This window comes from Lipotes vexillifer, unplaced genomic scaffold, assembly GCF_000442215.2.
Source record: "Lipotes vexillifer unplaced genomic scaffold, Lipotes_vexillifer_v1.1 scaffold193, whole genome shotgun sequence".
In the NCBI taxonomy this organism is placed as follows: domain Eukaryota; kingdom Metazoa; phylum Chordata; class Mammalia; order Artiodactyla; family Lipotidae; genus Lipotes; species Lipotes vexillifer.
Genome location: NW_006769306.1, coordinates 242,343 through 254,961, shown reverse-complemented (window position 1 = coordinate 254,961; position 12,619 = coordinate 242,343).

Sequence of the window (12,619 nt, the reverse complement as noted above, 5' to 3'; positions counted from 1 at the left end):
GGGTCTCTCACTGCTGCGGCCTCTCCCGCTGCGGAGCACAGGCTCTGGACACGCAGGCTCAGCGGCCATGGCTCACGGGCCCAGCCGCTCCGCGGCATGTGGGATCCCCCCGGACCTGGGCACGAACCCGCGTCCCCTGCATCGGCAGGCGGACTCCCAACCACTGCGCCACCAGGGAAGCCCCTAGGGCTACATATTAATATATCATCTACATACTGTAGAATAGTCCTTCTTTTAGGTGTATTTCCCTTAGTTCTTTTCCTAGGGCCTGGGTGAACAAGTGTGGGCTGTCCCGAAACCCCTGAGGCAATACTGTCCAGGTATATTGTTGCATTTGGCCCAAGGAGGGGTTAGTCTACTTGAGGGCAAACAGATACTGAGATGAGGGATGAACTGGGATGCAAAAGAAGGCATCCTTAAGGTCAAGCACAGTAAACCATTTGACATCTCCAGGAACCTGGACTATATTATAAGGATTGGCCACAAGGGGATGTATAGGGACCACTGTATCATTTACTGCTCTAAGGTCTTGTACCATTTGATATTTCCCATTTGGCTTAACAACTGGCAGAATAGGGGTATTGCATGGAAACTGACAGGGCACCAAGAGGCCATGTATTAAGAATTTATCCATGAGGGGTTATAAACCCTTTTTTGTTTTTAACTTTATGGGGTATTGTCTCTTGTTAGAGTAAGTGGCTTCTGGCTTAAGGCTAATTTTTACAGGTTGGGCATTTATTGCCTTCCCAGGGATTCCCTTGTCCCAAACTGCAGGGTTTGCTGCATGTAGAATATGGCTGGGAATAGGCCCTTGTTCTTTCAGCTGATTTGTCTTAGAGTCAGGAAAAGGGGCTTCTTGGGGCCTCCTAATCGTAATATAGCCCTGAGGGAGCCCAGAAGGTCTCTCACCAGTAGTGGGGTAGGACACTCAGGCACAACTAAAAAGATATGTGAGATCAAATGCTGTTCACATTGGCAAGTGAGAGGTCCAGTGAAGTAACGGGTGCGAGGCTTTCCACTGACACCAGTCACTGTACAGCTTTTGGAAGAAAGAGGCCCAGCATGAGAGATCAGAACAGAGTAACTGGCTTCTGTAGCAGTTAAAAAAATTGATTTTCTTATATGCCACATCAAGGACCACCCAGGGCTCCTTGATGGAGATAGACATCTCATGAAGAGAATCCCTGGGCCACCTCAGTCATCTAGCATGGCCATCTCAGGAGCAGGGGCTCCCCTTCCCCTTTGGGGCTGGGGACTGTTCCACTTCCAGTGACCTGTTTATTTGCAGACTGGGCATGGACCAGGGGGCTCTCTCTGGCATTCATAGGCCCAGTCACTAGTAGACTTGCATTTGAAGCATTCCCCCTTGCTGGTTTTACCTCCAGATAGATGGTTAAACCTTCTTGTCCCCCTTGAGTTGTCCTGCGGTTGCAAGGCATGGCTGACAGCAACGGCCATCAGTTTAGCATGAGCCCTGGCCTGCCTGTTTTCACATTAGGTCTCTCTTCCTCCTCAGCTTGATCTCCATTATTAAATACCCCAAAGGCCCCCTCTAGGACTTGGGGCATAGGGGTCTGTGGGCCTAATTGTAACTTTTGGAGTTTCTGCCTAATATCAGGGGTGGACTGGCTGATAAAATGTTGTCCCAGCAGGGATTGAACCTTGGGAGTGGATGGGTTAATGTTAGCAAATTTTCTAAAAGCCTCCACAAGCCATCCTTGAAAGAGGACTAGATTTTCTTTTTCTTCTTGGGTCACTCCTTTAACCTTTTTATAGTTAACTGGCTTCTTGATATACTTTCTCATTCCTTCTACTACACATTGGATCACGTGGTTCCTTTGGGGAATTATAACCCCAGTGGGGCTCCTGATTTGAGACTGCGTCTCCACCCATAACAAAATGTTCTGGTTTGTCCCTAGCAGGCTGGTTGCCATGCCCCTGGGTTGCTGCTGCCCAAATTCTGTTTTCCTCAGGAGTACAGCAGGTAGATGGGATCATTTGGACATCCTTCCAAGTTAAATCAAAGGCCAGAGTTAAGGCCTGAAACCCTTCAGCAAACTTACTACTGTCTTCAGAAAATCGGCCCAGTCTCTGTTTGCATTGGGCTAAATCGGTTAAAGAGAAGGGCACATATACTCTGTCCCTTTGCCACTTGCCACTTCCGTAAGAGGGCATGTTTTCCCTGATCCTGGGTGATAGGAAGTTCCCCTACTTGTTACCCTGGAAGGACTAGTCTCTCCCTCCTTGGGTAACAGAAGATATAAAGGGACCTAGGGAGTCAGAGTTTGGGATAAGTCAGAGGGATCTGGAGAAGTAGGTGGCTCTGGAAAGGTAGGTGGCGCCAGAAAAGCAGGGAAGACTTGGTTTACCCCCGTGAGAGCTGGGAAAGGTTAGAAGGGGATTGTCTAAGATGTTGGGAGTGTTTTCTGATTCCCCAGGCCTTTGATTACTAAGGCCCCATAGGGCGGGATTTTGGTAAAGGACCATGAACGCTTGAACGTAGGGAATCTCGGTCCATTTTCTCCATTTTGCAACAGTAAAGATCCATTTGCAAGATAGTATTATAATTTAGAGATCCATTTTCAGGCCATTTTTCTCCATCCCCCCAACTTGCATAAAGGCCATACAGTGTTACAGTAAAGTTTTTCCTTTTTCAGCCCATCTATTTTTTTAAAATTTCCTATTTTTAAGGATATACTCCAGAGGTGTTTCTTCTGGCTTAGAAGGGGATCCTCACATGTTGAGCAACCTGCAACCAAGAGCAAGAGAGCTCTCCTAGAAATGGAATCCAGTATCCCAGAAACATTTAGGAGGCTTTAACCTGAAGGGTCAGAGTTTCCTCCACATTCCCTTCAAACCTAATGGGGTTTAGAGCGTCCTCTACCCTCCCATTGACGGACCAGACAACTCTGGTTGACCCAGTCCCTTGCGCAAGGGGTCACTGGGTGGTGGGGGCGGGGGGAGGAATGTTTGAACCATTGTCGGTGCATTGCCAGGACTCTCCTTGATGGGGATCTGTTGTCTATAAAGCTTATGTCTTATAATAACTTTTCCTATGCTGGGTTGTATTCCTCACGATTGAGCATGTACAAAGTTTATAATACGGGTTTCTGGGCAGCGGCCAGCACAGTAGGCTGTCTGTAGCAGTGTATAGGCTGCCAACGCTTGGAGTAAAGGGGGTCCAATAGATGTAAAGAGGAACGCTTGGAGAAGTTGGAGTTGGGCATTATGAAAGGCAGCATGGGGTTCAAGACCCAAGGGACAGGAGGCAAAAAAATTATTGAGGATTTCTGGAAATAGAGTGAGGTTGGAGATTAACAAAACTGAAAAATTATAACATATCCATCAGTTTACTCAATCCCATGTAATTATTAGTTTTATAAACCCATCAGATTTACCCAGTTTAGTGGTATGATATAGAAGTTACCAGAAACCTGTACTTGTCAAAAGCTCTTTCTGTGAATCTTCTTGAAGATGAGGCATTTTTGCAAAGCATCAGCTTAACTGTCTGTGAATGACTAGACTTAAAGGCACAGTTAAATATCTGATCACAATGCAATTGACAAAGAATCCTGGTTATAATAACTATTATTATGACTGATAACATTTTATCAGAAAATATTAGATTTTTAGGAATTCCATATAAGTTCTAGAATATTTATATTAATAACACTTACCCATACGACACAACCTAAGAAGATTTAGTACTCATTTGACAATGCTTCCCATGTAATTTAACATATCAAATGAACCTAATTAGTTTAGGGTCTGTCTTTGGGATGCTCCAGGGGCCCACAGTTAGCTGGAGGTCAAAAGAACTTTAATTAGAATTTGACATTTGGGAAGTCTGTCAAAAATTTCAGAGAGTTTTAAAACACCTGCTCAGATAGGATCATAGGTCGCTGTGAAACAATACTTATTCCTTGAGCTAAGGTGAAAAAAAGATTTCAAAAGTAAATACAGATCACTTAAAGGCACAGAAAGTCACATGATTGTTATCAAATTGTCTTCTGGTATGTTGTCAGCATACCAGAAGAATTTTGTCCTCTTAACAGAGAGAGAGAGAGAGAGAGAGAAAGCACCAAATTGAGTCTTGCACCAGCTTACTTTCAACAACAGATTTCATTTTTCTTAATTAAATTCAATCTAAACATAGCCAATCCCAACCATGCACAAACCTTCCATCACTTTCTATATCCATATTAACTTGTCCCTCATTTTTTTCCATCCAGAAACAATCTAAGACAAACCTACTTTCTTTTCCCTTAATAAAATGCAATTCCATTTCTCATACCTTCTTTACTGAAAACACACATCCTACTTTCCTTAAGCAACCACGAACTGTCTTATTGGTAAAGAACACCTCAGGGTGGCACCAAACATATTCATTAACAGTTCTATATACCTTTAGTTTCTCTGTTTAGCAACTGATGTCTCGATATTTTATTTGGGAATGACCTAGCTGTTCAACAGACTTCCATCATTTAACTTAATTTAGCTTCAAGTTACCAAAATCTGGAGAGACTATTTTATATGCATATTTCCCAAACATAATTATTCCTATAGAGTTTACCAAAAAGCTGTTTTACATTTACATAAAAGTTTAATATCAGGTTATTTTCCTTGTTGACAAATTTCGTAACAAACAATATGCACTCACTTTCAGTAACCCTATAGGTACAATAAAAATCTTATACTTTATGTTGATGACTCTAAAGACAGGTCTGTATTAGTTAAACCCACAAGCTTGAGCCGGCTTTTTTTTTTTTTTTTTTTTTTTTTTTTGCGGTACGCGGGCCTCTCACTGTTGTGGCCTCCCCCATTGCGGAGCACAGGCTCCGGACGCGCAGGCTCAGCGGCCATGGCTCCCGGGCCTAGCCGCTCCGCGGCATGTGGGATCTTCCCAGAACGGGGCACGAACCCCTGTCCCCTGCATCAGCAGGCGGACTCTCAACCACTGCGCCACCAGGGAAGCCCTTGAGCTGGCTTTAATACCAGATATTCAATACTGAGTATTTCTCGGATCACATGAACCTGAAATGTATTCTGGTGGTTTCTTTTATATTTCCAAGAATGTATATAAGTGCTCAATTTAAGCCAATTAAATACAGCTCATTTACAAGCTAATTTTTACATAAAGACAGACAGAACCAGAGATCTCATAGTTTTCCTGCCTGAGTTTAAAAAGGCCTCTTTTTTTCCCCTCAGTCTGGAGGACTACAGATGGATCAGATAGTTCCTGAAAGCCCAGGCAGAATAGTTACATTACAAAGGCAGAGGAGAGAAATGCAAGATCCTCTTTTTTTTTTTCTTCTTTAAAATCCCACTAAGTAACCCAAGGCTGGAGTCTCAGGCAATGTGAGCTGTGTTTGTATTTCAAGGCTTAAATGCTCCACTGTGCCCACAATTTTGGCAGAGACTTGTAGCAGCGGTTGGACAGACAAAACTGCATAAGACAAAGATCCTTTTACTCAACATGTACCAATGGCAGAAACTTAAAGACACAAACGAGGTTTTCAGGATAAAGCGGTTGGGAAAAGGCATAAAAATCAAGGGAGAGGTAAAGGGAGGAGGGACAGAAAAGACTGATAAAAGAGACAGCAGGAAAATAAGGGTGAGCATACTGGGATAATCAAGACTTTCAGCCACTACACGATATGAAGTTTAAACCTCTATCACTCTCATAAATCTCCCATCAGGGAGGACCCACTGGACCAAGACCTGCATGGTACAAGGTGAGCCTCTCCCACCTCTGCTTGTCACCCATCAAGGTGAGCCATTGCCAGCCAGAGGGAGTATGTCCTCACAGGCTGAGAGGAATGATGCTGTAGCTGCCCGACGTCCACTCTCTCGGAAGGATAGGACAGAGAAGTAGGAGAGGACAAAGGAAAAGTAGATATCAGGAGAGGGAAAGGGACAAAGGGGAGGGGGAAACTGTTGTCTGAATGAGGGTACTGAGGCCCCCAGGGGCCAGGAAGGCAGACTTAGCAAATGTGGTGACACTGAAACAAGAGGTTCAGGTGGCCACTTGTCACCCATGAGGAAGCTGCATTCATTGGTCCTTGGGGTGCCCAGATCCTCTCCAAGGAAGGGGACAACTGCCTCATGTTGGGTGCCACAAAGTCTGTTAACAACCAGCGTTCTTGGCCTTCCTTAATCAATAGAAATCAATAAGAGGCCAGACAGGAAATTCAGGCAAGGCTTTATTGGGGCTCCTGCTGCAGAAGGGGGGAGCGAGAACAAGTAGCAGGTTCCCTTGCTCCCTCCCTGAAGGGGGCAGGCGAGCTGGTTCCTTAGCTGGTGTGAGGGCAGGGACGGGTTCACGGGTCAGTCCAGAGGGGTGGCTTAGGTGTTCTGCTCACCTCCTTGGTGGTGCTGTGTGCAGGGGGCATGCGCAGTACCCTGCTTTTGCTCCCAGGTCCTCAGAAGTGGCAGTGGGGTTTTGGTCTTTTTTGCATCTTTTTGTTCCTAATTTACCCCAACTGCACATGCACACAGCTATTTTTAGTCCCTTAGAGTTTCTTTGTATTTTGTGCAGGTGCAAGCACTGAAGCAGAGGGTCCCAGGTCCCAGCCTGTCTCACCCCTACCTCTGGCAACCACCAATCTGTTTTCTGTATCTGTGAGCTTGCTTGTTTGTTTTTTAGATTCCACGTATACATGAGATCATATAATATTTGTCTTTCTCTGACTTACTTCACTAAGCATAATATCCTCAAGGTCCATCCATGTTACAAACAGCAATATTTCGTTCTTTTTAATGGCTGAATAATATTCCATCATATATATATGTGTGTGTATATCTAAATCTATATAAATGTATATAGATTGTATATATATATAATCCCACATTTTCTTTTTCCATTCATCCATCAGTGAACACAGGTTATTTTCGTATCTTGGCCATTGTTAATAATGCTTCATTTAACATGGGGGGGTATAGGTATCTCTTAGAGATAGCTATTTAATTCCCTGTGGATATGAATATATACCCAGACTAGAATTGCTGAATCATATAGTAGTTCTATTTTTAATTTTTTGAGGAACCTCCATCCTGTTTTCCATAGTGGCTGCACCAATTTACATTACAACCAACAGTGAACGAGGGTTGCCTTTTCTCCAGATCTTCACCAACACTTGTTAATCTCATTTTTTTTTATAGTAGCCACTCTAACAGAGGTGAGGTGATATCTCATTGTGGTTTTGTTTTCACACGTTTTGAGTTAAATTTTTGAAGTGTAACATACATATCGAAAGTACACACAGAAGAGTATACAGTTCAATGAATTTTCACGTGAGAGCAGACCTGTATAATCGGCACCCACATAAAGAAATAGAACCTCACCAGCCCCCAGAGACACTCCCTACCCATGGTGCCCCCTCCTAGTTACTACTCTCTTCAGAAGTAACCACTATTCTGAATTCTAATAGCATTAATCATTTTTGCCTTGTTTGAATTTTATTCTGTATACACATTTAAAATATTTTAAAAATTAAAAAAATTTAAGTGAGTAAATTATACAAATATATAAAGTGATTGTATGTACTATTTAGTGTCTGGCTCCTTTTGTTCAACATTATATGAGATTTCATCCATATTGTTGCCTGTAGTGATGCACATTTTTTCTGTAAGGGAGGAAGAATTTTCCCTCTACCATTCTAAGTTCTTAGCTGAGACCCTTGTAATAAAAGACTAACAAGAGAAAAACAAGTTAACATGCAAATCTCAGTATACATGGGTGATACTGAAACGGAGCAGGACCCCCCCCCCCCCCCCGCCACGTCCTCCGCCTGCCTTTTGTCTGTGGAAAAACTTTAGCCAAAGAATAAGTTTAATCAGAGAAGTGAGAAAATGCAGAAACAAAAGAAAACAGTCCAACAAGACTAAATAATAATAGTTTAGCCAGTAAGCGTAGTCAAGGACCTTTATTTCCTCTTCATGGGCTATAGATAATCTTCTGAGCCGTATCCTGTGAGCTGTCTGGTAGATACTGAAACCCCACCAGGTCGAAGAAGTTAACTACATGATGACCAGACTGTAGCCATGACATAAACTGCCACAGTTCTGAGAACTGGCCTCGAGGAAATGGGAACAAACCGACCCTGGCACTGAAGATTAACTGTACTTAAAACAATCAAGATGGTGCTAGTCAGACCACTGCACGACTAATTCTAAGATGACTGTCAGAGCTGACTGTGCTGTTTCTGCATGTAGCCCCCTCCCTGCGTCTATAAAGCTCTTGCCCAGGGATTGTCGGGAGGTGGGGGAGGGGGGAGTCGCCCCGCCCCTCCCCCCACCAGTTGCAGGCGTCCAAAATAAAGCAAACTTTCCTTGCAGTCAACCTTGCCTCTTTAATGCCTTTTGAGTGGGGAGCAGCCAGATCCCACTTTGTTACAATACCAGGGGAAAATTAGTAACTCCCCCAGGTGGCTGAGAATTCAGGATTGAAGACCATCTGAATAGAGAAAGGGGAAGTGGGTATAGGCCTCTTAGGGGAGAGTAAATGATTTTTAGGAAGGATGAATGGGCCTGTGAATAGATGGGAGGTATGAGAGTTTGTGACAAAGTTTGTGTTGACTTCTGTTCTGCTCTCTTGTGATAACAGTTTTCCCCAGTTGATGAAACTCCCAGGGAGGGGATTTATGACAGTTGTTTTTGGAAGCTCTGTCTTTAAGCATATAGGGGAGTTTGGAGGAAGCCTTTCCCCACTTTTGCTGTTTTTCAAGTGCCTACAACTCAAAATAATCAATATTCCCAAGTGGCATGCTTTGGAGTGGCATGTCCTGAACTCCTGTGGTCTTATTTTGGGATGGTGTATTCTGCTACCCTTCAGTTCCAGTTGCTGTATGATATTCCAGTGTAGCCTTCCTATTGTATGAGTAAAAAGTTACTGTCTTCTGTATAGTTACCAGGTAGTTAAATACTGGAGTCAGTTGCTAAATGGTTGGCCACACTTCTATTTTTGTCTGTGTTCATGTAATTCAGCTGCTGACCTCCAAGATTCGAATGCCTACCTAACTTCCTTGATGTTTGCAGGTGTTTTTTCCCCTTTATTCTATCCCCAAGGGATATTTGAAGCTTCATTTTCCCCACCCTTAATAACTGTCTGCAGTAACTTTGAGGAGGGAAACATCTGCTCTAGTCTTTAGAATTTTCTAACGCTAATGTGTGAAAAGAGTTGTGAGCAATGGCAAGTGGCCGATGAGTGATGGCCCGGGAGGAACAACTGGGTCAGGTGATATATCTTTGCTTCTCTTGCTTTGATTGTGGACGTCAGGAAGCAAGCTGTGATTTTTGATTGTGGTACATTCTTTCCATAATAAATGGTTATAGATGCCGAGACTTGCAAGAGTTTGAAGGGTGATTCGCATTAATGGTTTTTAGGAAAGAAATACGGAACCTCCTCCCACCTCCAGTATCAATTCCCATTTTTTTCAAGCCAAGGTGACTTAGCCTTCTGAATGTGAATATTATTACAAATGACTTTTTAGCCTTTGCCTACAATGAGGGTTTCAGTCAGTCCTGGATGGTAGTACTTAATGATAATACGGTAAAGCTTGACCGCTCCTGTAAATCCATACATTAGGATACATAAGGCACTTAGAATGGTGTCTGGTACTTAGTAAGTACTCAAGAACCGTGGTTGTCGTTGCTATTATTGGAAATTGTTTGGAACTTTTCTTGTGCCAGCAGAGGGCCCAGGCTGGCTGGACTCCGTTGTGTGGTTAATAATTACCATGCTGTTAGGCAGCCGGAAAAGCTTGTCAGCTGAACCTGGCTGGGTTCAGCCATAATTCAGGCCTCCCTTTCTACCTCACTGCGTGTAGGAAATAAGGAATTCAGGGTGTGGAACAGCTTTCTCACTGCCTGCCTGTGTGCTCCTAGCTGTGCCTCCATAAAGGAAAGGCAGCATCAGCACACAGAGCAGAGGCTCCTGCTGTCAGATGAGAAAGCCAGTGCAGAACCCCACGTCCCTGGGCTAGAGTCTGGAGACGCCGGACCAAGTACCCATGAATGGGAGTAGCATGGCACAGTAGGGCGTGACTGCAGAGCAGTTCTCTTACAAAAGGAAAGAGCTTCCTGTGTGCCCTGCCAGTACGCTGCACCAGCAAACAGTATTTCGCTATATCTGCTCTTAAGTTTCAGACATCAGAGCATTTCACCCCTAAATACTTCAGGATGCATCTCCTAACAATAAGGACATTTCCCCTTCATTACAGTAATACAGTAGTACACCTAAGAAAATTAACAATGACTGTTTTACTGTCTAATATTCAGTATTTTCAAATTTCCATGCTTATCTGATAAATGTCTTATAGTGTTTCTGTTCTGAGATGAGGCAGCTTCTGGGGCAGGCAGGAACGCAGGCCTGGGAGACAGACTAAACCACAAGGGGAAAGAAACGCCTGCCTTTCTCTGTACCAGGTACAGATGGATGCTCCAATAGCTAAAGCCTTTAAGATGCCCGGTGGAGGTGTGGTGGCTACAGATGTTGTGGGCAAGGCAGGGAATGGCTGATGGTGGTGAGCTTGCTTCCCAGCACAGGAAGGCAGGCAGGCCCCATGGAGCGACCCTGGGCAGCCACTTCAAGTGTCAGCGTCAGTTGTTGTGCGGCGTACTTCCGCTCCAAAATCAACTAACCTGCAATGAAGTTTTGTTCCAATTTGGCAGTATGGGCTCAGCTACGGAGGATTAAGGGAGAGGATTCATGTAGGGGAGGCCGTGCTCAGCCCTCTAAGTACTGAATGGTGTGAAGAGGGGCAGGCAGTAGGAAAGTAGAAGGGAGCTCATCATGGGGTGTGTGTGTGTGTAATAGAGCAGAAGGACTTGGAGAACCAGCTCCTACAGAAAATGGCACTTTGGGGACGTTTTTAAGAACAACTAAAATTGCTCTCTTTTTTTTTTTTTTGCGGTACACGGGCCTCTCACCTCTGCGGCCCCTCCCGTTGCGGAGCACAGGCTCCGGACGCGCAGGCTCAGCGGCCATGGCTCACGGGCCCAGCCGCTCCGCGGCATGTGGGATCTTCCCGGACCGGGGCACGAGCCCGCGTCCCCTGCATCGGCAGGCGGACTCTCAACCACTGCGCCACCAGGGAAGCCCTAAAATTGCTCTTTGATTGTTGTCCCCAAGTCTCCTCAAAGTGGGTGTGCTGAGCATTTCATGGATGTCTTTGGTTACATGCAGTTGTATCTGTTTGTTCTGCATGGTGATATGGGCGTCATCTTACCCAAGAGATCCCCTCTGTAGCAGACCAGCTAGAAGCGACTGCTCGCTCTCTCTTGAGTATCCACTGCAAATAGTGTCCAGACACTTCTCATCTCCTAATTATTTGGCAGGAAAAGACAAATATCATATTGATTACAGTGCTGGTTCACTGCAAAGACTCAGGTTAATGACTTGTTCATTTAAACTAACATGATGTGTTTATATTAATCATTAGGGTCTAGGAGCAAATATTAAGGAATTTGAATTTTCAAACATCTACTTGAATTTCTCCTTGACCTTGGCATTTGAAAACATAATTCATCAATCTGTGAATTCTTTACTGCCATTTTGACATCAGCTTGTTGGACTTTGCCTTTTAATATAAATCTGTTAGGGTTAATCAGTGGGTATTAAATTCTGATTCTCCACATCAATTTCTAGAGCTCCTTTCTCCACACCAACACAAACCTTACACATAGATTATTGAAATGCATGGAAATTTGAATATTGAATGAGACAATGTTTCTGAAAATGTGAACTTGGAGTACTTTCCTGAAACCAGCTCTTATACACTGATATTCAAAATCTCTTGACCTTCAGGGATCAGGAGAGACAACCCTTTAGCCAGCCCTTGGCCTAATTCAGTTGAGTCCCAGAGCTGACATTATTTATGGAAGCATAAGCAGTTGGTTGGATGAATGCCCAGGGCCCTTGGCATTGTAGGTACTTAAATAAATCAAATGATCCAGAAAACTGGTATTATGGGAGACCTCCACTTGAACTGCCACCTCCCCGCTACCCACCGGCAAATCCAAAGGGCAGGGAGGACCCTCATCCAGTATGAGGGGTGGGGACAGGCAGAATGAGGGGAGAGAGCCCAGTCAGGCATGCCCAGTGTTTAGTGACATGGAGACCTTGTAATATCGGGGGCAGGGGGGGGCGGGTAGAAAGAGATCATGCCCCCTAGAAATAAGAAGCACTGCTTACATTGTTTCTGGTGCAGATGAGGCTTCTAGAACCCAGGCTGTTCTCGGGACCTCTACGGAGGCTTTACTGAAGCATGAGCCACAGGGCCAGGCAGTAGCAAGAAATCACATTTTTAATCAGGTTCTAGTTTTCATTATTTCTATAATTTTACTAAACACCTTTATCCCTGTGGCTTGTTTTTCAAAAATCTGGTTATCTTACAGTGACAGACATTTCTCAGAAATTCTCCCCCAGGAATAAAATCCTCCTTGAGCATAATAATGCAACCTCACCATCTAAGTATTCAGGATAAAGACAAAAAAGGTCTAATTGAATATTGACCAAATAAAGCTACCTTGTTTATTCCTAACTTAAATGTTCTTTCTTGAAGCAAACCTTATCAGTCTGGCTTCTGGTCTGTCAGACAGACCAGCAAGCTCAGCAGGA